Raw genomic sequence first — 26,771 nt, 5'->3', positions numbered from 1 at the left:
AGAGGTCTGTAATTACCTCCTGCAAGTATCACATGTAAATACCTACCGCGTGGCTTTGCAATGCAATCCCTGATGGAGAGCTGCGAAACTGGTGCCTTTCCGATGTGCTGTCACTCACAGCTTACCGTGGGGGACAAAAGGTTCTGATCTGGTAATGCTAACGTTCCAGCACATCATTCTTGTGTGAGATCCTCTTAATACTAGGCCTAATTTTTTCCTGCTGAAGTCATCAATACAGTTACTACTGGTTTTACTGAGAGCAGAATTAGGCTGAATTATTAAAGACACCATCTGATTCTCAATCTGAACCTTTTTGGAGGAGATCCAGCATACGGAGTGGCCATTTGCATTCTAATAAAACACAGAAGGAATTATTGTTCCCTGAAATCCATATATATTCTCGAAATCTGCCACTTCCTATTAGAATGATGCAGAAGCCCTGGGAGAATGACGACTCTTTTAATCCTAAAGGTTATGTAAAAAATAATAAATGGAAAATAATAGCTCTGACAGAACTGAAACAGTAATTTTTAAGTTTTAAAAAACACCCAGACACTTCAGGCTTTTTGAAGGAACTTGAAACGTTTTGTGAAATACATTTGGTATGTGAACACTGAAATACACTTTTTAAATTGCAAGCCAAGTAACCTTTTCAAAATATTCCACAAGCATTAAAAAAAAAAAAAAAAAAAGTAAGTCCATTGTGTCTGAAACACAGTCCTTCAAAATAAAAATTTGAAAAATTTTGTTGGCCTGTAGCAAAAAAGGCGAAGAGCAATACGGTGAGAGCAGCTGCCAGCTGCCAGCTCTGTCTCCAGGTTAGCCATTTACAGATGTCGTTGGAAAACCCTGGGAGGGCTTCGACCATGCCCCTAACGTCTGGTTTCCTTTCAGAACATGATGAGGATTAGTGGCTCCTAGGACGGATGTAGGTGGGCGATCATAACCAGCTCCCAAGAGATGTTTCTTCATAAACTCACAGCTCTCCCTTTGCTGTGGGAGGTCATTTCCTTTCCAAGCAGTTGCTGGGGTAACAGTGAATATCCTTCATCTGGGTTTTCTTAGATATTACATCCTGCGCATTTCTAAGCTTCTTCTTCTGAAGGGGGCATTTCATGTAATCTTATCAACAGCTCTTCAAAATTCACTTTCCTGTATTTCAAGGAGAAAAAAAAAAAAAAAACCAACAAAACAGTTTGGGGGGCTTGATAAGAAGGCAGGAGGCAGGCTGCCACTTGTTTTCGCTTTGCAGTCAGAGGAAGAAGGTTCATTCCTCCTACCACAGGACCATTATTTCAACAATCCGAATTTGAACTGATGAAAATTGAAATGGCTTTTCTATGTGAAAGCTTCAATGTTGCTCATATAGGGAAATCACATGTCTGAATTGCAGAGATGATATGGAGAAGTCTGTAGCTTGCTCTGGGGAATGTGGGGATTTTTCACATGACATGCAAATGTTGCAGATCAGCTGGGTCAGAATTCACGCAGATTTTCTCTGACTTTCTCCATTGAGCATCCTTTCCAGAGGAGCAGATTATTTAATTTTGTCCTTCCTTTAGATGCAGGTCTGGCATGGGCTACTGCCCTGCTGTTATGCCTGTATTGTCTGTCTTATGTGGAAGCAAACAGATTCTTGGAAAGAAGCACAAAGAGGAGACTGTGGAGCTTGTTGGTGGGTGATGCTGTTCAACCATCTCCTCAGTGTGTCTACAAGTGCCTCTTCGCCAAGGCTTGGAAAGAGGGAGCAGCCAAGATGATGATAGGTGCCTGTTCTACAGCTTCTCAAAAACCTTAGCCTTAGTGAAGTTTGAGTATTGACTTGGGGGTGGCACACATGCAGATGTGATGAATCAAGTTACCAAGAATGAAATCTTCCTCCAAAATTAGGGGGAAGTTTGCCGTTAACTCCTGCTGTACTCTAAGTCTCCCAGGTAGCCTGCTAGATTCTGCTGGAGAGGTTTTAGAGAATGTAGACCACGTGATGAAGTGGTCTTAGAAGTCAGGACATGCCCAAGAAATACTTGCTGCTTGACATTTTCACCTTATTCCTCCATTCACTTTAGCACCTGAGGGAAGAAGGTCATCTCACTTAACCTCAGCCATCCAGGAATCATCTAGTCTCCTCACTAGTTACTAGGAGAAAGCCACTTAAAATGCCTGAAACACACAGAATGACTCTGAGAGATTCCTCTTTCCTCCAAATAAGGGAGTCCAGGCAACTAGTTGAGTGCAGACATCCAACTTTTAATATTTTTTTTTTTATTTAAATTAAATTTTTAATTTAATGTTTGAATTAGAGGGAAGAAAGAATCCCAGTACAGCAACCAGAAAAGGCTGCACATGTTGTGATTAGCCTCGAATTTCACCCCTAGCTAGTCAGGATTCTTGCTCCTGTTTACAGGAGTCTCAGGGCATAAATGTGGCAGCAGCCGTGCAATAATTGTCTCTTCATATCCCAGAGTCACCGACCTGCTGCAAAAGTTGAAGGAGGGATGGTAAATTTGCCTGAGCTGCAGCATCTCCTAGCTGCAGGATGGGAAGTCTGTATGACTGCAGCCCCAGAACCCAATCTTGAGGGCAACAAATTGTTCCAGAAATAAACCTGGTGCCCATGGAGGTGCCTTGCTGCCATAGTACTGCCTATTGCCATGAGCTTTGACAGCACTTGACAGAGGTGCCCTGTGAAACTGGCCCAGAGAGCGATGCTGATGCAACAGAATACTCGCTGTTCTTGTTTTGAAGTCATCGTTCTGTATAATTGCTCCAGAGACCTGCCCTAAGCTTACGACAAAGAACTGTCATTTGATCCATCTTTACCCCTCCACATGGCCTTACAGGACAAGTTACAAAGGACAGCTCTGTGTGACCTGTGCTCATCCCTGGCCTGCCTTTTCCCAGCAAAGCACCTGCTGATCCCACTCGGATTTGAATGTCCTTAAATGCTCTATCCTCAGACCTCGGTTATCAGCAGGTACACAGAGTATGACCAGATACAGCTGCTCAGAGCTGGAGGCAGCAACCAGTTGCTGTTTCTTCCACTGTCCCTACTTTCTATAGGCAAATGTTTGCTGTAGCACCCCAGAAAAACTCTGCTTGTGCCAGCCTTAGCAGGGACTGAGGGAAGAGCCCTGTGCCGGTGGCACCACAGACCTGTGCGTTGCCCATTTGGCCAGTTAGGTGAAGGAACGGGTCGGTCTGGTCAGAAAAGCCTGATGGGATTTTGCATGGAAGCTAATACATGATCAGCAATCAAAATAGCAGATGGACTTGTACGGCAGCAGAACCTAGCTAACACAGTGGTATTTGCCAGGATAACTGGAGGGAAGGAGGGATGTCCAGTAGCCCTTCTCCTTGCAGCTTCCGTGTATCTGCTGTGCTTGCTGATGGGAACACACAGCACCACAAGCATCCCTCATCCAGACCTAGGAAGGGAGCTGATGAACTCAGCTCCTACTGATCTCACAGGAGAGAGCACCTCAAATGTTTTGTTGGTCAAGATACAGCTCTGTCCTTTACACCATACGTTCTCACAGAAACGGCACTTTGTGACAGGTTTTGCTCCAGGAGAGTAGGTGCAACCAGGTGACACATGGGTCCCAAGCCCAGCAGTGAGCAGAAGCTCTTTCACAAGGTCCACAAGAGGACCCAGCTGAGATCCCCTTGGATCCGCTTTGCCCACCAGTACAGCCAGGAGCAGCCAGTTTCTGCACTGCACAGGCTACCAGGGAGCGCTCAGTAACACAGCGACAGCACCGCATCTGTCCACACCTTCCCTTTCAGTTTCTTGTTTTTCACTTAGGGTGAATGCCTCAGTAGAAGTGCCCCAGATCCAACAGAGTCATGTGGCTCAGGCTTTATTTGCTGTTATTGCTGCTTTCAAGTGGAAAATTGATATAATAGCAGTCCTTTCTCAACACACAGCAGTCTGCACATTTGTACAATGTTCTTTGAGGATGATCAGCATCCACTGGCATAGAAAAGTGACAGATGCTGTCTGCAAATAATGAGCTGAAGCAGTTTCCTTTGGAAGGGAACTTAAGCAAAGTCCCTTTGAGTTTGAAAAGCCACTGAGGTTCCCATGTGGCCTCAGAAGATGCTCGTAAGCCTCTGCTGGAAAAGGTACATTCTATTAGCTCAAACGACATAATTATTTTTTAACTGTTTCTCTTACACAGACTTCTCTGAGGAGAGGAAATGACCGATTTTGTATTTACTGAGCATTTTTTACTGGGAACAAGCACGAAAAAGAATGTTTATGGCTTCTTCTGTTCACTCCTCTAGTGTTCCGTATGGCTTCTGCACAAGACAGTGATAAGGTATAACTGTATGATACATAATCATGGGATAAAGCATATCACATGCCTTTGTGATCCTCATCTTTGTTCTCTGCGTCTCACACAAAAATCATTTTAACCATCTAGGCTTGTAAGGAGTCTCACACTTGTGAGATTGAAAGAAGACCTCTGAGACATTTCCTCCTGAGCCTTTGATCCTCTCTCCTTCCTTTGTGCTTTTATCTAATGCAGACACAGTCGTGTGCCAATGGCAGCTTTTGCAGATGTAGCAATATCAGGTGTTCAAAGTCATCCCATTACCTCATAGTGCTACAAGAAGTAAGTCCAACCTATTGAAAATTAAGGACTCCAAGCTTCCTAGCCAGATATTTCCAAACCTGTTAATGGACTAGAGACACAGATTTCCATTAATGATGCAAATCTTGTTTCAATGTAGTATATACAACATACATAGTAATATGTGCATTTCAGAGTTTTGTAATTCGTGATTATTATGATTATTGCCATAGTCCTGGATCCTGATAAGAAAATAAAGCCTATTTCTCTGGCAGCCTTAGCTCTTGAGGTCTTAGAAAGAGAGATGCAATATTTGTAACTTTCCACGCTTATGTAGATAACTGAATTGACAAAAGGGTACTAAATGCATGGGGCTTCCTTACAGTAAAAGTAGCTCTTGATTTACTATCGCTCTTATTAAAGGCTTTAGAAAGTCTATAAGAATTGATTTTCTTCCAGCATGACCTGTTCTCTTGAGCCTCTTTACTAGTGAAAGTCCAAGCAAACCCAAAACAGAATTCTGTACTTTACCACACACTACCTGGTATGAATAATGGAAGGTGTATTGCACAGCACATTAAACTGACACACAAATGTATCCAAATAATGAGACATCATCCTTTAAGGCATCAGGAAGTAGAGCTAAGCACCACCTCAATCCTGATTCTGGTTTTTATTTTTAAAAGCATGATTTCTAAATCTTTATGTGACATTTGTCCAGGTTGGACAGGGCTTGGAGCAAGCTGGTCTAGTGGAAGGTGTCCCTGGTGATACTAGATGGTCTTTAAGGTCTCTTCCAACCCAAACCATTGTATGATTCTGTGATTCTTGGATTTCTCCCAGCATTCATTTTACATCTTTACTGTCCACCTCTGTGTACTCTTCTTTCTACACCTCGACAGATGAAAGCATATTTGGACAAATTTAGAAATGTGCAATGTTGTGATAAATGAGTCAATGTTAATAATTACTGATGGATTCTACAAATGAAACACATAACAAAGGAAACCAAAAGAAGGGGGTCCTGTATTGTCTTACAATAATAATGCCCTGTAGACCACAGCTTAGGGTTACTGCATAATGTGTCTGTAGCGTTGAGACTAGCTGCTGATTAACAACAAATCAAACATGAGCTCTGCTCATAGAACATTTGATTCACATGAGCTGCAGTTCTGTTGCCTTTAAAATCTTCCAGCTCTGGACCTGAATGCTGAACATCCTTTTTGTCCAGGTTTGTGGTTGTGGGGTTTTTGTGGTTTCAGTTGGTTTGTTGGTTTGGTTTTTTGCTGTTGGTGGTTGTTGGGTTTTTTTTGTTTGTGTTGCTCAGTGAACTGTAATCTGTGGGAATGAAAACCCTGGCATTGAAAGGATAATCATTTAGTGAGAGAAAAGGACAATAAGGTTGAGAGCATGGAAAGTAAAAGATCCCCATCCCTAAGCTGATATACCAGGTAGGATTTCTCTTGCTGCCTTAGCTGTCTGGTAGTTAGTTGTTTGACTTGGGTAGGCAGCCTGTATGGTTACTGGGGAAAAAATAGCACCTCCAAGAAGAAAATTTATCCTATCCTGGGTCTAGAACAGTTAGGGTGAAAACAAAGCCTCACACAATGGAGACAGAGCTATGAGTACCAAGGACTTTGCAAATGAATCTGTAGATGCCAAAAGCTGAAAAGGGTGAAAACAAGTGACCATGCGGTGACAGGGTGAGGATTCATCTGACATCACACAGAAACGCTGACACCTCCTTAAACACAAACCCATCTTTCTCTCTCTGCAGTCTCTGCATCTGTTATTATCCTACTTCAAACTTTCACCACAAATGAAAAAGACATCTCCTAGCCACAGCTGACCCCAAGCACTGTGAGGACCCAGAACAGTGTTCTATGAAAGGGTATTATGTGCCCACGGAATTAAAACCTGCTTTCTACAGCAGCTGCATGGAGTCCTCAGGACCTGGACATGCAGGTCACATGTTTCCCCCAGAAGAAATTATATGAAACCATATGAGAATAGGAGGAGCCTGATTCAGTCAGAAAGCTGTTTAACCCTTACTTGAGCAAAAAGAGAGGAGTGGAAGCTCTGGTGAGGCTCTGGAGGCCAGCAGGACATGGATAACAAGCTACAGGCCATTCTTGCCGGTAGGGAATGAGATCAAAGTGACAAGGATGGACCCTGAAGGAAGATTGAAGGTCAAGGGCATAGCTGGAGGAGCCTGTGAAGCTCTAAAAAAGGGCTCTGAGGGCTTCACAGTGCAGGGAGCAAAGGCTTAGCCACAGCCTTAGGCATGGACAGAGAGACACTCTGCAGTGTCTTGGTTTATTTTTATCTCTGTTCTGGTGTTTCTAAAGGAAGGCAGGAGCAGTGCTGCTGTCACAGGAACTATGATTTGCTTTCTACTTCCCTTCTCTGTACAGTTTCCCAGATGAAAGATCAAAAGGGGACTTTAGGAAGAGGATTCCCATGGGAAAAGCTGGTGGGCAGCCTCCAGAAGTTGTCTCTCCCTGTGCTGCTTTCCATCTGAAGGGCTTCAGCAGAGGCTGAAGGCCGTTTGGTGCTTTTGGCAACTGGTAGGCCAAGGACCTCCATGCCGGTGGGTCTCAGAATGGATGTGTCCTGCTGCTGCCCTCCCCTGATCGCCGTGCCGCTGGGACTTGTGGATGGGTTCCTGGAGGATGATGTCCAGGGGCAATCTGGGGTCCACCATCGCCTTCTGCCAGGACCTTTGGCTTCCTGATTCAGGCAGGCAGATGGGGCAGAGGTTTGAGAGCATTGCTGAGGGCATCTAGATTAGGGCGATGACTGAAGGGAAATGGGGGCTGGGAGGGAGCGTGCGGCGTGCAAACCCGAAGGAGTTTGGGCTGAGACAGGGAACAGCATGAAGAGGCCGACAAAACAGTGGAAGGTAAATTGCCTGGCATCCCCCATTCTCCTTAAAGCCTCCCTGCCCACATCAGCATTGCTCCGTGCCTACAAGCTGCAGGCAGCCCCGTGCTGCTGCTTCCCCTGCCTGCAGCAGTCTGTCTGGGGTGGGCAGAGGCCTCCGCTTTCTCTGGCGCAGAAGCCACCTCATTCTGCCTAATTGCACAGACAAGAATTAATGTGAAATGTTGTCTTACCTTGCACGCCATATGCTTTGTGAATCGTGGAGCAGAGCCCAAATGAAGCAGAGGCTCTGCACATTTGGGCCCTTCGGCCAGGGCAGCTCTGGAGTCCTGACGCTTCCTGCAGCACTGACACTGCTTCTCTGCCTCTGTGCAGCAGGTTGCAGACACACAGCAATACGTCTGCTGGACAGGGTCCACCATCTAGAAACCACAGGCACCGTGAGCAACATCAGACTAGCACAGGTGATGCTGGGACAAGCACAGTTTCTCCTTAGGAATAAAACCCACCCGGTCCAGGCTCCTCTGTTTCCTCCTCATTATCTTGTGTCTGACTGCAGCAAAGCCCTTGTGAGACTGCTGCCAGAACAGCTGGTTGCCAGCGATGTACGGAGTGATCGATATGTTTGGCTTTTCATGTTCATCCATTGTGTGAATCTGCTTTCATGCTTTCATTATGTGAATGAGATTTAAAGGAAGCTCTGAACTTTGTTCTCATGTCATTTACTGTCTTTGGCCTGAATCCAGAGTCCGTGCAATTCCTGCTGCTCACCTGGCACTCAAGAAAGCAGGGTTAATTACAACCCCTCTTCATCTCCCCCCTAAAAAAGCACCAGGTTTAGAATCCAAAAAATTCTGCCCAGCACAGCCGGGCACTCTCCTCCACAGACAGACAAGGCTGTGGAATGAAAGCCAGAGGAAAAACAGAGCTCCCAGTTTGTTTACTACCTCTTGGCACACATCCATACCCAGCTTTTTATATACCACTTCCCAGACTTTGCAGCCTCCTGAAAAAGATGCAGTTCTGCCCTAGCTATCAGCACACCAGTGCTTACCAGTAGTATTTTCTGCTGCTCCAGCAACAGCACTCAGGACCCTGCTGTGCTGAGATTTGTGTGTGCATGTATGCAGCTCATGCCTGTGAAGAACATTTGTCATCTGTAAATACAAGAATGTGAGCATGTGCGTGTGATGGTGGGGGATAAGGGATTTCAGTCCAAGCTGCACTGTAAAAAGCTCTTTACGGGTTTCTGAGCTGTCATGGGGAGGAAAGCTGATGTCAGAGGAGTATTTCTGAGCAGGGAAATTTGTGGAGGTTTCTGGATAGTGGAATAAGAGAAAAACTAATCCAGAGATACTGATGGACAGGACCACTTCTCCTAGATATAACCCAAGGCTCCCAGCAAGTGGTATTTTGGAAAAGACCTTCATTGCCTGGATTAAGGGAGCAGCCAATTAAAAATATTTTTTTCTGTAACCCTTTTGTACCTGTGACAGTAGGGAAAATGTCACCATGCTTTTTTTAAATAAGCATGTAATTTTAAAGTAAATAACAATAAAAAGAAGAAAAAAAAACCCCACTCATTAATTTAAAACCAATTTCACCAAGGACCTGATTCCAGCCCTTTCCTAGGGCTGGCAGTCCTGGACACTGGTTTCCAGGCTTGCCACCACGTCCCTTTCAAAGTGTTAGCCCCCAGGGTTTCTCCTGTGTAACAGAAACCTCTTTTTCCTTTGGAAGCATGATGGGACCACTCATCCACCCCTGCTCTCCACGTTTTTCTCCTTTGATCCTCAGAGGTCTGCAGAAAGCCGTGCTGCCTGTGCAGGGTGCGAGAAGGGTAAGTGCCATCAGTAGGTGACAATCCCAAAACTGCAAGTGGTTCCTGCTTCTGTGCCATGTTCCCCAGACAGGCATGACAAGTGGGAGTGGTAGCTGTTTTTCTACTACTTGCTTAATTATTTCAAGTGAAGATGGCAAAAACATGGCATTTTATGGTGGACTTTTTAATTAGGTTGTGATTGAGGTTAACGACTTAACATTCAAAGCAGTTACCATAATAAGTGGAGTAAAGAGTCAGGGGCTGGAAGGAAACAAAGCCAATTAAAATAATCAGCTTGACTTTGATGGGAACTGGCCTGGATCCTGCAGCACTCATTGAGGCTCAATGCTGTAAGCACCAGCCACAGCCTGGCCGTGGGTGTGTGTTGCATTAGCAGGAACAGTGGCAGAGACACCGCGCAGGAAGGCACGTTCACGTGGCGGCTTGTTTCTTGCAATGTTTTCATTTCCTTGCCTTTCTTTCTTTACCAGGAACAGGGGAAAAAATATCCTTGAAGTCCTTTTTAAAGACTTTCAGGCAGCCTCCAAGTGAGGTATCTGCTCTATTGTTAGAGCAGCCTCAAGGACAAACTTAAAGGTCAAGTACAGTCAAAGCCTGTCCACCCTGTTGCCCTCCAGAGCACCTCTGGGATGGCTCAGAGGTGACCCAGAAGGCAATTGCATATGGACTGGCCCAGGTACCCTGTAGTTGGCACAGCTGCCTCCATCCATCCTGCCTGGCCTTGAAATGATAAAATGTGGCAGGTATCAACAAACGCCACATCTCGGGGTGGTTCTGAAAGATGCCCCCATGGTGGTTACGGTAAGACCTGGTCTATTTGAGTCACCATGAAGATAAGCCGCGAGGTCTTTGGTTTTAGAGGACTCCTGGTAGAGGATGGATGGCAGGCTTTTAGCTGGCCCCCAACAGCCTCCTGCACAATAGCTGCTATAACATCCATTAAGGGTTTCTTAATGTTCCTCACCCTGACAGCCATTATAAGAGCAATGTATGGCATTCTTAAGAAATAGTTTTAAAACATTAACATATTTATAAGTAATGCCCTAATTTGAAGGGAAACTGAGTTCTCTTAGATGTAAGTACTTACTAATTACAATGCAACAGGAAAATTCATTAGGGGATAGAATCAAACTTTCAATTAATGTCATTTTTATCCAGGAACATTAGATGAGCTTTTTTCTTTTTTTGCCTTTAACAAGGATCTGGAAACATTTGCTAATTTCCAACTATTATAGTTACTTCTATGAAATAATGTGATCTCTCATTTGCATATAAGAAAACATTTTCTGTATTCACTCTGACTCTGAGCTGCCCTGTTTGTATCAGTAAATTGAGCTGAAGGCTGCCTGTGCATTTAAAGAGGAGTCTTTTCTTATGCAGAACAGCAACACATTTTACCAGTCCCATGGTGAACATCTAGCATTATTTCTGGGGTTTATTTAACCTAGTCTCTAATATTGGGCTCTGCATGAGTCTTAGCAGTGAGGCTGAGCAAAAAGCCAAGTGGTGTCTCTTGCCGACTGTTACACAAACGTTTTCTTCAGTCATTTTTCAAATGCTCTCTGTGCTTCTTGTTCCAAATATTTTACTTTCAATTTCATTTTCAGTCTCAAAGCAAAACCTGCTTGAAATAACAGGGAGTCTTCAGGTGCCAGGCCTGAATTCTGTATCATTTCAAGTTGAACAAATCAGCCACCTCCAGACTCATTTGGTACTGGGTTTAGTTTTCTTCCTGGTCCGTGAACATTTTGTTCAGGTTTGGAGTTTGGTTTGCTCTGTTGCATATAAACCTAAGAGGGCCGTTCCACGGCATCCCTAATCTGTAAGTCCCTGGAAACCTGATCTTTAACAGAGTAATATTCCAAGTATTATTCCATGTCTAGCTAAGCTCTGAATGGACATTTTTGGTTATATATGTGTTTTTCTGATGAATCCTAAACCACCACACTTAAAGTAAAAAAAAAAAAAAAAAGTTTGCTTGCAAAAACTTCCTTGAACCCTACTTGAGAGGATCTCATGCAAATCTCCCAGATTTGCATGTTCATTGTTGTTGCAAACATCAGATAAATCAGCTGTATACCCCCCCCACCCCCCAGAAATAGTAGTAATAATTTTATTAGTGATCTTGGCAAGGGAACACAAAAAGGGAGAGCAAGCCAGATAGCAACCTGGCTTCTGCAAGGAGTCAAGAAATCTCTGCAGTGAGGTTTACCAGCAGTGGGAAATTAGCTGTCCTAACTCAGAAGTTGTGGTGCCCACCAGAGTTATATTCTCCTTCCAGTCCTGCTTCGTTCAATGCCTCTGCAGAGCCCGTAGCTGCACTCCTCTGCCTGTCACTGCAAACAGATCCCCCAGACAGATCACCTTGATCTCATGTCTTGGATGTCAGCTCCTGGCTCCTCTGATGTGCCTCTCCAGGAGCTATCTCCGTGTGCTTTGGCAGATGTAGTAGGGAAGGTGCCCATTTCCTGGGAGCTCTCCCTAGATGTGTGGAGTTGATATTTAAACATTGTGGAAAAAAAATTAAAAAATGAACATAGGATTATTCTCTGCTCATGATTCTCCTAGAGAATGGATGACCTGTCCTGAAGTTGTCCTAAATTCTTTTGAAGAGCTGGGAAAACTGCTTTGTGCAAACCTGTTTTAATGGAGAAAAATGGCACTGGTCAGGCAAAACATCCTGGTAGACTGGGGCAGGAGGGAGTGAAGCATTAAGAAAAATAGGTCAAAACGTTTCATTTTCCAGATTTGAATGCAAATATTTCAATTTTTCCATTTGAAATGTGTTTCCATTTGAAACGCTTCAATCCCAAGTTAATTTCAAATTTTAAAACAGAGAAATCCATAAATGTTTCATTTACCCTAGACATTTTTGTGGGGTGTTTTGTTTGTTCTTGATTTTAAACACAGTTTCAGATCATAGCAAAATAACTTCATTGTTATGTTTTTTCCTGAACTTTCTCCAGTGGCAAAATATTCCACAGCTCAAAACCCCCTCTTCATTAGCACCATTATATTGGTGAGGAGGGGTGGCCCAGGCCACGGAATAAATGAGAACTGAAAGAAAAGGATCCAACACCCCTGCAGGTAAGGCTAGGGCTATCAACCAGGGACCAGGGCTTCTCTGAGAGACCTCTGGTTTTTATGGAACCTCTTGATATCTAAGCCTGGAGTTCAGCTGTCAGACTCATCGCTGTTTCACACTGATGTCATTCGAATGAGCTCAAAAAGGCAGCAACCAGAGTTGCTGTGACCTTGACAAAGTGTTCTTTGACCCGGCAGTTAGAGAAAATGAAATGTCAGGGAGGAAATGTCCTGTTGGTTTTTGGGGGGTGGTTTGAGAGGGATGGACAGGGTCTCATGGGCACATCACTGCAGGTCCACATCCATCTCGCCCAGCGCTGAGGTCCCCTGGGACATGGTGGGACTGTTGCATCACCAGAGGGTCTCAGGCCCTCATTACATGGTTGATTTCTGCAGGATTAGGGCCACAGGCTCACTGTGTGACCTGGGAAGCTGTGTTCTCTTTCCATGCCTTTCTCTTGCCCTTCAACTTGGATCCAGTTACTTCTCTTTCTCCTGCTGCTCCTGGTGCAAGCCTGTTTCAGGATTTTGTTCCTTTCATGGCTGAAAACTTCCTTCAATTTTCCAGTCTGAATTTATTCATGGCTAGTGTATACTTTTTGTTCTTGTGCCAAGTTTGTCTGTTAGATCTTCTCCCTCCCCAGCATTTTCCCTGCCCACATTTATTTATAGAAAGCAATCTTCTTTTTTCTCTTCTTCTTTTTTTTTTTTTTTTTCACAGAACCTTTTAAGTTCCTACTTACTTTTCCAAAACCCAACTTTTGAATGGTTGTCCAACCTTCTAGCTGTCTTTTAGAGGTGTGGACCTCATCTCTCTTTGGGCTTCTGAGGTTCATTTGTACAACCCTGGGTCAAGATGATGTATGTCACAAGCTTATTTTTCTTGGTGAGACTTAAAAGTGCCTTTCAGCTGTCTCTGAGCCCTGTATTTTTCTTGTCAGTTTAATATGCTTAGTAATATCACCTACCACTTTTATATGTCACATTGTGCACTCCTTAGTCAACTACACATTGACTGGCAAAGCAACAGAAAGAAATTGGATTTAACCAGAAATGAAAAAGGTTTCTTTCTTAAATAACCTTTGCCTCCTCCAGGTACTTTTGCAGGTCACAGGATTAGAGTGCCTTGGTGACTCACAGCTCTCCTGCCTGGGAATTATTAGTCTGTGGAACTCAAAGCAATTACTGAAGCCTTAAACCAACCTTTTCTGGGTGCAGGAACCTTGGTGACACTATTAGCATCCTGCCAGTGAGTGCAAGTCTGCTGGAATCACTGCTGGGGAATGTGCAGTAGGGCTGGTAAAAGTGCCGTTTGCTTTAAGTGTGAAAAATATAAATAGATATTTTAAATAACTCAGTAATACATATCTTCACTGATATTTTGGAAACAAGAATGGCTAATATATTGTAATTATAAACAGTTCCTGGGAAAAGTGTATTTTTGGACGAAAAGTGAGAAAAAACCTGTTTTGAGAATTGAAAAATGTTTCAAGTTTCCAAAACATGAAACCTACCAAGAGATTATTTCAAAAGGAATTAAATTGTTCAAGGGAAATGTTTGTTGTTTTTGAAAAGATGATTTCCCTTCAAAAACTGGTTTTGGCCAACCCTGTTCAGATGGTTGTGTCTGAAAGAAAAACCAAAGGAAACTCAGAATGAGGAGCTATGGCTGATCCCAAGCACGGCACGATCTATACGAGTGTTTCTGTTTGAAGCAAGCTGTGCATATGTTCCCATTGTGGTTTAATGTTAAAACTGCATCAGGTGGGTACAGAAATGGAGCCACGCATCTGGTGCATCCCTGGCTGTGTGCTTTATGCTCTCAGCTTGGCACTCCTGAAATGCTGACCACGTTCTCCTGGATCTGGGAAGTGCAAAGGTATTGCAGGTTTAGGGATTTTGCTAGAAATGTAGTGCTGGGGAGAGTCTGGGAGCCAAACAGAACCTGAACTGCAGACATGGGAGGTGACACTGGGGCAAGGGAGTGGGGTGGAGAAGAGTTCAGTGTCTCCCTTAGTGTCACCCAGGGAGTTGCAGGAAGGGCTCAGCACACATCCCAGCTCTCTCCTCCCCTTTAAGTCAGCCAACACAGGCTTGTATTGATGGTGGTTGCGCTCTTCAGCATGCCTGCTTGAGTATGAAATGTGCAAGAGGGGGAACACGCTGCACACGAAGCACAAAAGGAGGGAAGGTGCTCCATCTAAGTCCCTTAAAATATCTTTTTGCAGCAAAGTTTGCAAATCCAGTGAAGAGGTTTCCCATGACACTATGATGGGCTATCCATGCAGGATGCAAACTGGCACACAGATAAGCAGCCCCAATTACTACCTACCTTGTAAATGTCATATTTTGTCAAACAGGAGGTAAAATGTATCATCCTAGCTAAGCTAGAGGAATACTGTGAGGTGTTAGCACAGAGATTTTAATGCTCAACTAATTAAAAAAAGTCATCTCACGCTCCCGGGGGATTTGATTACCTTTTTTATGAAGGCTGGAGGTATCACACCATTTTCAGATGATGTAATTAACCTGACCTATTTGGTGGCTCCATATTAACGTTTCTTTCTGATGGATTTACAATAAAGCTTCATTATTAAAGACTTTAGAACAAGATTTATTATGATCTTGTTTCTTTCCATTAATGATTTCATTCTTCTCATTTGGAAGTGAGTCAGGACCCCTGGGCGCTTTTCTTCTACCTCCCAGTAATCTGCCCATTGCTCTGGAGAAGACTTATGGGTTTGACCTCTCTGTTTCCCAGTTTACTGTGTTGCAAAGTCGGTGCAGAGATAAACCACTTAAGAGTTTCACCAGGCTTACGTAATTCATCTAAGAGCACAAAGAACCAGAGATGAGGCAGGCTAGCAAAAGGCCGCGAGTTGGTACATATTGTTATTCATGGTCATCTTTCTTCTTGCAGTTCCAATACCAAATCTGCTGTGTTTTGTGGAATAACTCCTACTGACTGCAGTCGGCCTTAGTTCATTTGAAAAATTTCAAAAGCACCACATACGGTTGGGCACCCAGCCGCCATTGAGGGCAGTGAGAGGTTATTCATTAATCCCCATTTGTATCTTAAAGAAAAACCTATAAAATCCCCAACTGAGCATTTCCTTCAGCAGTAAGGGTTGGGGTTTTTTTGGTCCACAATAGGTTTAGAGAGAATTCTCTATTAGAATCAGAGCATAACATTCAAACTTTTTTTTTTCTCCTAGAACAAACTGTTACAGAGGAAACTGCAGACAGATTTCTATACCTGTCTTAACTTCAAAGGTTAGAAACCAGCCCAAATCCCACTGCATACTTTGTTTCATTGATTGCCAAGGGCAGAACATTCTTAATGTATTGGTGTTAAATAAACAGATGTAAAACTAACCAGAGATTTTAATTTATCTTGAGATAATGACAAAGTTTATTGACCCAAGATACTGATGGAGTTACTAGCACACATCAATAGCTGTGGCCAGGCCTTTGTAGGACAATGAGAAACATACTCAGTATTTTGAAGCCTCAGTTGGAGCTGATCTTTCCTAAAGACCTGCTAACAGCAAATGTGCTTTGTTTGGTCCACTAAGAGCCTGCCTTTAGATACAGGATTACCCACTGCTTTCCACCAGCACAGAGCCCAGCCATCAGGACAAAGCAATGAATATTTCAGGTGGTGCCAAGCACCAAACTGCATCCTCTCCGTAGCCTGAGCACATGTAGGAAGGATGCTAAACAAGGCTAACAGTGCAACATGCAACACAAATCTAATGAGCAGAAAGTGTTCTCTGCAGTGGCTGGCTAGGTTGTTCCTGGCATCAGAATACCTCTCCTGCTGTAGACAAAGCTATTTTTCCAGTGCAGAGCTGTCCCTCTGTGTTATGGTTGTGGAACAGGAACTCCCTCTGTCACTGGACACAGAAGATTTACTTAAGAGATGAGGTGGCCCTGAAACACCAGCCCTGCAGTAATTAATTGGCTACCACTGTAAAGCACAGTAGCAACATTTTGAGAGACATTATCTGCTGTCCTGCTTGAATTAAGAATTCATAAGGGCACAAATCATTCCACAGGCTTTGTTTAGCTTCAAGTTATATTGTATACAAATTATCTAAGAAGAGAAGCTGATTTATGATATAGAAAGAGAGAGCCCAGAAGACAATACATCCCTTCTCTAACCTCTTCTACCTTCCAGTCTGCCTGCCTGCCTGCCTGCAGGACAGTGCAGTGCAGAGCAAACCAAATACTCAGGCTCCTGCCCCAGGCCCCTTTTCTGTTTCTCTGTGTCTCACTGGCATTATGATAAATGCATACTTCTGTAAAAAGCTTTCAGTTTTGAGGCCAGAGGAAAGCAACTGTCATTCCCAGCATAATCTCTATGGTGTTCAGTACTGGCATCGTGGCAGGACGCTGCTTTACCATGTCCTAATCACCTTTCATTTGCACCAGGTATTAACTGGATTTTTGAGTAGCAAGATAGATGCGATTAGCTTCTCTTCATCCTGCAATCCATTAGATAACTAGATCTATCCTTCCCCCCATCCCCCATCCTTTTAAAAGTTCAGATCCTATCTCAGCTTTCCAAGCATGGTGATAGTCGTGGCATGAGCTGGAGCAGTGGATGGAACAGATTTGGCATGAGATTAAGACATAGATTTGCCAGCGGCACTACATTCTTGATTTAAGAATTTTCAAGGCTGGACATGTCTTCCCAGCCTCGTGAGACTGACTGCATCTCCCACACAGGTCAAGCACAGCTCAATACAGATGTCAGCTGCACCTTTCCAAATCCCCCAAGGCTCCTTCTGTTGTCCCCAGGGAGAGGCAACATGAATAGTTGTGTCTACGGGCTTGCACAGACAAGTCATCAAAATGCAGCCTAAGGACCTTTTTGATGCATGTCCTTGGCTTTCAAAGGAAGGATCCATAAAGGTTGTGTCACTCGGAGCTGCTTGGCTACAAAACCTTTTGTTGGCTACTGTAAATGGCTATCACTTGTACCCACATATTTGTCCCCGGGGCAGACTGCAGACCATCTGCAGTTGGCAGCATGGCTCTGAGGCTGGCTGGTAATCCCAAAGCGTAATAATTGATGAGGGTTCTTACAAAATCTGATTTTGTGGCCGCTCTTGCCCAGTGATGGTACAGTTTCCACCAAGTGCCAGTGAAGCTGTTGGGGCTCTGCCTTTCCTAGACCAGCCCTGAACAACCATCCAGTGGCTGAGCCGGTGTCCTGTGCAGCCTGCGAGGAAGCAGTGACAGCCGGGAGCACAGGAATAAAGCCAGGGCGAAAGGAAGGTGTGCCTGGCAGAGCTGCTGCAGCTGCCTCTGCCCTGGGTTTAGCCTGGGCGCTCAGCCCGGCAGAGCAGTAACTGTTTTAAACAGAGGGATGTGCCACAGCACCCTGAGGGTGAGGTAGAGTGTGGGTGCTGGAAAGGAGCTCACAGCCCCTGGCCAAGTGGCAGAGCCATTCTGGAATGATACAGTGGAAAACCTAAAACTCTGCTGCAGACAGAAGCTGCACAGATAACTGAAACATGAACACCCAAGAAAGAGGGAAGGGTGGGAGCTTAGCGCTTGGCACTTCGAGAAGGGACAATTAGTACTGATGTAGATGAGTTCAACAAGAATGTAAATAAGGAGCCTTCACTGCTAAAAGAAAACAAACCAGGGTAAAATAATTGTGGTAGTAGGAGATCAGCGACCTCCTACTCACATGGCCCCCACCCCAAAGAGGGTGGATCCCCTGCGCAGGGATCATGCTGATACAGATTAAAACCAGCCCAGTGGGCAGGTATTACTTGGCATGTTTAGAGTGGACAATAAGGGAGGGCTCATCCTTAGCTAGCAGATGTTTTAAGATAACAGAAACTAAACAACAAAGACTGCTAATGTATGCAAAGATAAACAGGAACTTCAGGTAACTGCCCAAGATGGTGACAAGTTCATCTTGAAGAGGCACCAGAGGGAGGAGATTCTGAATGTTCGGAAACCTTCTGTATCTGCATGACTTTGTATAATAAATACCACATTGCTTGTTGAAACGGTGTGCAAGTTAGGAGGAGCAGTGCCCCTTGCACTAAACAATAAACATACCTGCTTGGTAGCTCCCCTCAAGTTGTAGAGCTCAATTTCGCACATCAGGAAGGATCTCGGAGGCTTTTGACAGCCAGCAGGAACAGAAAGTTCTAACCTGTCCCACAGCAGCCTCCAGCTTTGCAGGGATGACCAGCAACGTAGCTGGTACAGGGATAAGTGCTGCTGGGTCGGGGTCAGATCCTGCCCGGGGCTGAGGGTGGGAGTGCAGTGCCAGGCTGGGGATGGCCCTGGCCAGGGCGCTGGGCTGGGAACGCCTGGGCACCTCCAGGTGAATAACATCGTTGTGTCCAAGTTGTGCTTTGTTTATTTTCCCCCCAGGAAGTACTTCCCATAAGTGTCTCTTCATTGGTTTGTTTGTTTACTAAAGAAGCTTCAGGAACAAAATGTTTTGACTGATGAGCTTTTTGCAAGTTTCCATTAGTTTTAGTTTTAGGCTGACACCCCTCTGTGTTTTTACTGCCCAAAATCAGAACATTTTTGAGGGAGCAATTTTTTTTTTCTCTCTCTCTCTCTTTTTTATTGCAAACTGGAATTAAAGCAAATTTCAGAGTGGTGGAATAACCTTTTAAATAGAAATCACAGAAACCTCCCATTCCTGCAATAGCTGTCACCCTTCACTTAGCACAGGCAGCAGGGGAAATAAATCCGTCTACAAGCAATCAAGCCCACAGTTTAACAGATTCCTCAGCCTTCTGCGGTGTTTAAATCCAGGTTAAACAGATGTGTCAGGATTCACACTGGGAGGGTCAGCACCTCCTAGCAGGGGGGTGGACTAGGTGACCCCCTGAGAGCCACTCCATTTTTCTGTGAGTCATCAGCAGTGACATAACCTGTTGCAGCAGAGAGCGCGGAGTTCCCATGGCTGGTCACAGCCACAGCGCCTTCCCCATGGTCTTGGTGCCGTGACCCAGTCTGGCTTGGTTCATCTGGTGAAGATCAGCAGGATCACAGAGCACAATGTGCTCTGGCTGCAGAATGATCTATGCAGCATCAACTCAAGTTAAATTAAGCTCACAAAATCAGCTTTACAGAGCAGAGCTGCAGGGACTGGAATTAGACCAGACCAAAAGTGTCAAGGGAAGAGGCAGGCTGAACCAGAGCTCGTTTGCAGAACTTAAAATGAAATCACAACATACCTCTTTCCTGAGCTGCCACAAGGATCTGATCTGGAGCCTCTGACCCACTAAGTACAAATGCAATTTATCACCATTCTAGGTACCTGGAGGGACCAGAATTGGTCATATCAGTATGCGGGAAGAAATCAAAGCAATAAATCTGCTAACAAATGAGAATTGCGAGAATAATTGATTCTGAAAGAGGAACACAGCAAACAAAGCTCAACAAATTTATTTCTGCAGAACATTCTTACTCCCAAAAAAGACCATCTGGAGGTTCATGAAACAAAACAAGAAAAAAAAGAGGTGGGGGCAAAGGTGACCCTCAACCAAGACCCCAATTTCATGTCTGTAGAGGAGCTAGCAAAAGGTATGGGAGATTTGGGACAGAATCTGGACCTAAATGTAGGGAGGGCTGGTTTCTGAGAGATTAAGATGAAAAAAAAGAGCAGAAGGAGGAAAAGAAGGAGGTGGAAGGAGCACCCAAAACCTCCAACAACTCTGAGGTGGAGGAGTACCAAGCTGCAATACAGCCAGCAAGAGAAATTCAAGGAAGGTGGGAGAATGATAGGGGAAGAGGGAAAGCAGCAGATGGTGCCAGAAAACAGAAAGGATGTGTTAGGTGACCTTTATTCCAAAGTCTATGCTAATGTGGTCATTGTCTATAGAAATACTGTGACAAAAGGGGACAACAAGTCAATGGCTATGTAAAGATCTCAAAACATCAAAGACTTAAAAAGTTTTTGCCCCTGGGAAACAGAGGCTTTGCACAGCCTGCCTACTCTCAGACCTTGCAGGACTCTGCCAACCCTCAGAATCTGCGGTGACCATAGAATCACACATCATTCTTCAGGATTTTTTGGAATTAATATAATTAAAAATAAGAAAACTGCATCATCTCCAATCTGATGGGGAAAGGGCAGCTGATGTTCTTTATATGGGGTAGCTGAATTAACTACAGAAAAGAAAAATCAAAAGTGATCTTTGCCACTCAGAGGCAGCAACTGAAAGACCACAAGGGAAACCAAAGTCAGAGATTAGCTTTCTAATTTAAAATTAAAACAATTGATCAATTTTCCTTGCTAGAATTAATAGCAAAACAAATAAGCCTGCAATATTAAACTGAAATTCATTGTCTAGATCTAGCCAAATCCAAATGTATGGAGCCTCTCAGGACTCTTCTGGATATGTATTATGGTTGAATGAATTGCACCTTTTAGTACATAAAATACAGATATTGGGCAATTGAAAAGTAAAAGCCATTCTAAAAATAACCTGTTGGTTTGGTTTGGTTTTAATTATGTGGATTAGGAGTTTCCAGAGATGGTCAAATAATATGCAGCAAACAGCAGATCAGGAAATGGGCAGCCGTATCTGTAGAGGAGGTAAGATTTCAGTCCGGTTTTTATGCTGCAACTAAACCTAAAGAAAACTGCATCTTCTCTGATCTAGGTGGGGAAAGCAGCTGCCTTTAGTGTATGCCTTTAGCATGGTCAGCCACTCATTAGTTTCTGTTTTAGCCGTGGTGGCAGAAATGTGGCAATTGCATTTCTTTTCCCCAGTTCCTATGAGAATATGTGCTTATCAGTAAATGCAGGCATGTTACCACGAAAGCAGAGCTCACATCAGCCTAGGCTTCCCAGCCCAACCTGAGAACTGCTGCATCCAATACAGTGAATGGAGATGTGGTCAAAAATTTTGCTCAGCTTTTGCAAAGAGAGAGGAAGGAGGAACAGTGGCACAGGCACCTTCATAACTTGCTAGAAATTGTGATTAATTTGCACGTGAAATCCCTGCTCTAGGTAAGGGTGACTGCGGCTCCAACAGCAGTATTGCGCTTGGCTCCCGAATCCCTCCCAGGACACCTTATGGTTGTGGTCAAGGGTCACCTTTCCAAGTATGATGAGATGGGCTACCTAGACTTTCAGTACTTGATAACTTGTGCTGTTCTTTCACCTCCTGAAAAGCAATAGGCTCTTTAAAATGGAATCATGTAGAATTCCTGTTTCCTGCTTTATAGTTTTGTTCCTGAGGGTGAAATGGTCTAACTTGGTGCTACAGGTTGTTTGTTACTATGGCTCCTGGTCTTGGGATCCTGCCTGTGTTTGTCTCTCTTGCAGGCTGAAGCGCTTGGGAACAGCCCTTTGCAGACCCCTCTGCCTCTGCATGTTGCTCGGCAAGGTAATATAGCTGACACCATTGCTGTTCTCATGAAACATACATAACTTACAAGGAATCCCACCAAGTATGGAGCTCAGCGGCGATACAGCGCCAAAATGCCTTTTGAAGTGAACAGCAGAAGGGAACCTCAGGGTAAGGTTTGGGTTCAGTAAAATAAAGGGAGGCAAAGTGTATCTGCAGAGCATTTGAATGAAGCTAGATAACAAGGAATTAATGACCCAGAACTCAGGCTTATTACCATGTCCCGCCTTTGTTATTGCTGTGTGCAATTTCCTTGTTGTATTTAATCTCTACTTGGATACTGACGCATCCTTCAAGTCTGCATGTTTAAACAGGGTGTGCATTGTGGTTCTTCCCTGGGCTGCCAGGACTGCAGGTGCTGCCTCTGAATCGGCATTTGCCTGGATGTGGTTGCAGAATAGGACTTGTGCACAGTGGGAGCGGTGTGCTGGGGTGGGGGTCCTGCTCACTGGCAAGCAATCAGCTACTTGCTTTCAGTTGGAAGTCTGTTGCTTTGTGTTTAACAATGTGTTTCGTTTCAAATTCAAGATTTTTCTTTAAATGACAATTGAAAGATGTTTCATAATGAGATAGCTCTGAATGAAAATATAAATGATTTCCCTTGAAAGACATCAAAATGAAACATTTCATCTGGAGTGGAGGGAATTGCTTGTTTGATTTTCTTTTCCTTAGTTCAGCAAAACTAAGACAAGTTAATAAAAAATTTCTGATTCTGACATTTTAAAAAAATAATAAATCAAGGACTCACAAAATGCTGTAAATATCTAGGACCCTGCCAGCTCCACTGCATTTAACAAAGATACTTCCTAGGGCTTTTTAAGTCCCAAACACTCCCTTCTGCTTCTCCACTCCATCACGCCAGCTCCTTTGCTGCCCCTCAGAGCTCCTTCTTGGTGACTTGTTAGAGTCACAGGAGTGAGCTTTTCAGATCTGCTGTGCTGCGGGGAGAACCGAGTATGCCAGTTGCATGGGCGCACATGCAGGACAAGAGTGCCCTCTCATTTTGGGCTGTATTCACGCAGTAGTTCAGCAGAGAATTATAAGACAGAGCAGATATGGGAGACATGGTCAGTGCTTCCCCTGACTGACTATTCATTTCCCTGGCAGAGGGAAGGGGATTGTTCCTGTAGCACTACAAACAAGGAATATCTCCTTAACAGTGATGTTTTTACACTTGTGCAATCCTCAAAGTCCCTAAGACTGGAAACAAATCCAGGGAGTGATTCCTGAAAAGCTATTTCTCCTTCTTTATATTGTTTGATCATCTGTGAGAGAGAGGAAATTAAGTGTAAGAACAGTTCTAAAACATTGGTGAAGAATCAAGCACGTTAAGGGAATTCTCCTCATGTGGTATCTCATCTTGCCCCTGTTATGAAGTGGTAGGCAGCTGCCAGTGCCATCAGGCTGGGAACAGGAACCAATATGATGCTACCAAGATCCTTAATCCATCTGTCCAGGTGCTTGCTTGACAGACTGGTGAAGCATCCTTCCCTGCTCCCATCCCACCCCTCCTCACCACAGAGACAGACTTGACTGTTGTGATGTTGCTGGAACAAGAATGTCAGTGTATTGCTCTGCTCTAGTTGTGGTGACCAAGTGCACGGTTACCCAACAAGTACCACTGGCCGAAATAATCATATCAATTGCATACATTTTTGTCTTTTTTCTTATTTCCTGATTCTCCCTTTTTGCACCCCTGTAATTCTGTACTTCCACCTCAGTCTCCTCCCAAATGAAAAGCCTTGCCCCAGTTACTATTTCCCCTTTTGTACCAGTTTTGCTATATATGAACTGAAATCCGGTATGTCTGATACTGGTGTGCTGGTATTCTGGGCCTTATAAACTGCTGCTAATACAGTTATGCAGATGCTGTTGGCCTTGCATAGCTGTTGGGCTCAAAAGCTCCCCAAGACTCCCCTCAGGTTACCTGTGAAGTCTGACCATTTCCCATATCATTCCCCATTATCCATGAAATCCAACCATCCTTCAGAGGGCTGTTTGCAAATTTTGTCACATCTCACACAGTAATCCAACATGTCCAGCCATTTCTTGTGTGATGTCCAGCTGTTTTCCAAGTCCTGTTCAGTTCGTGTAACTGCAGCCTCAGTCAGTAGCCCAGGCTTCTGCCTGCAGCTCTAACAGCTTCTCCTTGAAATGGTGCAGTGAGACACAGCTATCAGGGCAACCACACAGGAGGCAAAGGCTTTCTGGCAGATCCTCATGAGTAGAATATGAGGAAAAACTCTCTGGTTGCAGCAGAAAGCAGCTGAGCATCTTCCTGTGCTGGGAATCATGATTAGACTACACTATTTAACAGCTACTGGTAGAGCAGGGGAAATCTCCTTCTAAATAGGACACCCTGCAATACCCTGTGAGATGTGCTGTAATCTGGGACATTTGGGATCCCTGGATCTTTGGGCAAAGTAATAGGATGCATCACTTTGGGATGGAGGACTAATTGCTTTTATATGTCACAGTAGCCTAAGCGAGGATATCTTGCACGGAAGCCTCTGAGAGAGGACACCCAGGAGCAATGGTTGCTGTTTAGTTCAAAGTCTGCACCTAGTGTCTCAGGAAAATAAATAAAATACTGAATCAAATGCTTCAAAACTCCCTGTGCTCCTTCCAGAAACCTCAGCAACATCACGCTGTCAGGCTGTCCTCAAGCAGCCAGGGCTGGGTGAGCTGCACTGGGAATTGACTCCTCCTGACCCTCTTCAACTTCAGCCGGACTTGTGCTTGGTCAGCATTTCTGAGCCCTGCCTGCCAGAAGGCCAGAGGGACCACACTAGCCATTCAGTCTGAAGTTTTGCATTCAAACCAGAGAAATCTCTCCCCACAGTATCTGCAACAATGCTGTAGCTTTGCTCGAGTGAGGACAGCTGTTTTGTAAGAATATCTGGGTTTGATTTAAAGGCTTCATCTGATGGAGACTCAACAACGTCCAGATTATTTATGAGTCTCCTTCACTTGTGTATATTTGCAACATACTTGTAGAAACACGTCTGATTCCAGGTTCCAACTGCTGCCTTTTTCTTCTTGACAAAGGCATGTCCCCACTACCAGCCTCTCCTCCCTCTACAGTTGTCTGCAGACTGTATTTGACTCACAGCAATTCTTCTGTTTTGATCCATTCAGTAGTTCAGCTCACTTTTCACACTAGAAGTGTGTCCTCCAGACCATGGTATGCTCTCAGAGCAAGCGGCACCACTGTGTTCACTGCCTCATCTCATACAGTACCCTCCACATCAAGAGACCAGTGTGCATCAGGGTGTGCTGCTCAGGACCCTTTGCCAAGGAAGGACTAGAGCAGGATGGTTACTGAGCAGCACATTACTCGTTTTCTTCCAACTCATTTTGCATCTGGATCTTCTCGGTGATTCAAGAAGCTTTTCCGTCACTCTCACATGACTTCTGCCATCAAAGAAACTCACAGAATACTCAGAGAATTTGTATGATTTCTGAAACCTAAGTTTAATTTATGAGGGGAATAAACTGGTATGGGATACAGAATGTCAAGAGAATGGATTTCTTTACCTAAAACTATCTTGTTTCACTCTAACTCACCTAAATGGAAAGGAAGGAGGTACTATATAACACCTTCTAAATACCTAGGAATTCTGGAAGAGTTGAGTTTGTATTTGGTTGACCAAATGCCCTCTCGCCAGCATGAGTTTATGAAGGGAGACTCTATGTTCAGTCAGCACTTTCTTCTGGAAACACAGATCTTCCTTCCTTATTCCTGTAGAGACCTCCCTGCTTGTATCTCACACCATGTGCTCAGGTATCTACCTCCTGCCTACTGAAGCCCCAGTTCAACCTGTGTGCACAGAGAGAAGCAGGCAGCTTGAGGAGAGCTCGGCAGGCTGTGGGAAGCCACACAAAGTGTGCCATGGCTGGTTACGTGTGCCATGGGTCACTGCTTCCACGAGCCAGCGAGTCCATATTTCCTCAGTGAAGAGATGGGGGAGTTATTGACTTCCTCACAATTTTTTTTCTCTTGTGCTCTGGGACTGCTGTAAGCAAAATGCTGCTCCAAAGTGTAGGGAGTGGAAGTTAAATAAATAAACCACCAACTGCCTGGAACTGTAGGTTGCAAGTGTTTACACGGAATAACTAAAAAACCCTACAGGCGTTATAGCATGACATAGACAGCATGACAGTGCGCTGAACTTCACTAAACTCTTACATTCCCCAAACTTCAGGCAACATCTTTTGGAACAACTTGTGTTGATAGACTTTAGGCTACTGTGTGCTAAGGCCTGTCCTGTGGGTGTACCCTGGTACGTATCACCAACGACTGCCCTAGGAATTGCCACACACCCCTACACACATCTGTGGGGTTTGAAACCGCAGAGCAGTATTGGACTCACACACTGTCACGGGCGAAAGGAGCTTGCTATTTGTACATGGAACTCAGAATTCATTCCTTCAATCAATGTTTTAATAGTTTAATTGTCCAAAGTCTCTAACTAGTAGAGAAAAATCTAATTAATAAAACAGTTAAAACTTATACAGAAGGTCCCTTGTTTGTACCTCTGTCCTCTAGTATTGTGCTCACCCTTCCCATGTCCTAAAATCAACAGTTCCTGCTTTCCCTGAGAAAGGGATTAGGAGAGGCTACAATAAGTCATTAGCATTCCATAGTCATTAGCATCCTTCTCTGGGAGGAGTTCAGCATGGATGGTGACAGCTTCTCCCTCCTTGTTTTGGACCCGCTTCTGGCTATTTTTACATATTTTTCTTATGGCAGCCTCGTTCCTCCTCACCAACCCCAGGCCTGGCAGCTGCCCATGACCCTCCCCAGGCTCAGATAATGCCAAGGGCTACCTGGCTCCCAGGGGCCATTATGGTGGGCTGGCTCCTGAGCATGGCTAACCCAGGGGAAGGTCAACCGAGTCATGGCCACTGCACTGTCACAACAGCCAGGACAACCCGAAACGAGCTCAGCCAGGGGCACTTAGTCCCTGAGGTGATCAGCTCTGG

The 26,771-nt window shown here is 44.4% G+C and overlaps 1 protein-coding gene and 1 long non-coding RNA gene across 3 annotated transcripts in view; both read left to right on the top strand.

Moving 5' to 3' along the window:
- The window catches only part of SHISA6 (shisa family member 6), a 245,594-nt gene that overhangs the window by 90,735 nt on the left and 128,088 nt on the right, over window positions 1-26,771 (top strand). The window lies entirely within an intron of this gene.
- On the top strand, window positions 5,739-8,167 carry LOC119157934. The gene is made up of 2 exons (XR_005107702.1): window positions 5,739-5,805; window positions 6,989-8,167. It is a non-coding gene; the product is annotated as an uncharacterized LOC119157934 (long non-coding RNA).

Source organism: Falco rusticolus, chromosome 1 (assembly GCF_015220075.1).
Source record: "Falco rusticolus isolate bFalRus1 chromosome 1, bFalRus1.pri, whole genome shotgun sequence".
NCBI lineage: Eukaryota > Metazoa > Chordata > Aves > Falconiformes > Falconidae > Falco > Falco rusticolus.
The sequence above is the reverse complement of the archived record's forward strand: the minus strand, read 5'-3'. Positions and strand labels throughout refer to the sequence as shown.